Source organism: Haliaeetus leucocephalus, unplaced genomic scaffold, assembly GCF_000737465.1.
Source record: "Haliaeetus leucocephalus isolate CR32 unplaced genomic scaffold, Haliaeetus_leucocephalus-4.0 Scaffold279, whole genome shotgun sequence".
NCBI lineage: Eukaryota > Metazoa > Chordata > Aves > Accipitriformes > Accipitridae > Haliaeetus > Haliaeetus leucocephalus.
Window position 1 is genome coordinate 21,653 of NW_010972715.1, and position 1,146 is coordinate 22,798.

The following is a 1,146-nucleotide window of genomic DNA, read 5'->3' on the forward strand; positions in this document are numbered from 1 at the left end:
CCAAGCTCCCGCTTTGGGCTCCTCTCGCCCCCCCCCCCTTCCCCGCTGCGCTTTCCACCCCCCCCAAGCCCCCCCCTGCACCCCGACTATGCTAAATGTTGCTGGGGAGCTCTCAGGTAAGACCGAGGCGTTGGGTGCTGCCGGCCGGGGCCGGGGCGGGGGGCTGCCTGCGCTCTGCCTGCCATGGTTTTTTTTCCTTTCCGAGCCACTGCTGATTTTAATTTGATGTGATTAAAACGTCTGTCTGGCTTTGGGATTGATTTAAGACTTTCCCCTCTCTAGGTTGGTTGGGTTGGTTGTGTTTTTTTTTTTTTTCCCTTTCTCTCCTTCCCTCTTTTCCATGCATGTTTGTGATTACCAGGGAGGGAACCGCCGCTGAGCACGGAGAATTAAACCCCAGGACTGACAGAGGAGAGGAAAATGAAAGTCGGTGGGGTTGGGGGGGGGGGGGGCAGGAAAAGTTATTTTTCCTGCCCGGGGCCAGATTTCGGGACTTGCCTCCGAACGCCTTTGTCGGAGCGGGCGAGATTTCTCCGGGAAACGGCGGTGGGATTTTTGGGGTGCCGGGGAAATGTCGCTCTCCGGAGGGGACCGTCCCTGGAGCTGCGGCTGCAGCTGTGGGACGGCTTTGTTCCCCTGGCCCGAGCGGCCGCCTCGGGGGTCCCGGGAGAGCCGGGGCGGTTGGGGGGCTGGCCGGCCCCACGGCGCACCGGAGTCAGGGGCTCCTCGCCCAGAAAGGACGAGGAAAATGCTGGAAAACACCCTTAAAAGGTCAAAGTGTGGGCGCCGCGAGGCTCCCCGGGCTCCCACCCGGTGGGACTGGGGCTGGGGCAGCACGAGGCCGGCGCCGGGTTTGGCTCCGGCTCCCGCGGTGCCGGCCGTGACGCAGGACGGGCAAAGCGGGGCGAGAGCCGGGGAACCGGAAAAGCGAGGCCGGGATCCCCGAGCGGCTCCATCGCCTTCCCTCGCTCCTTCCTCTCCCCCTTCCCGCCCGCCGCTGGGGCCGGTGGACGTGGCCGGGGAGCCGGTGGCACAACCGGTACCGGGGCCTGCGGTCATTAGGCAGCCGGCACCGGGACGGACGGGGAAGAGGATGCCGAGCCCGGCGCGGCGGGAGGAGCTGTGGGGCGAGAGCCCGGCCGCCGC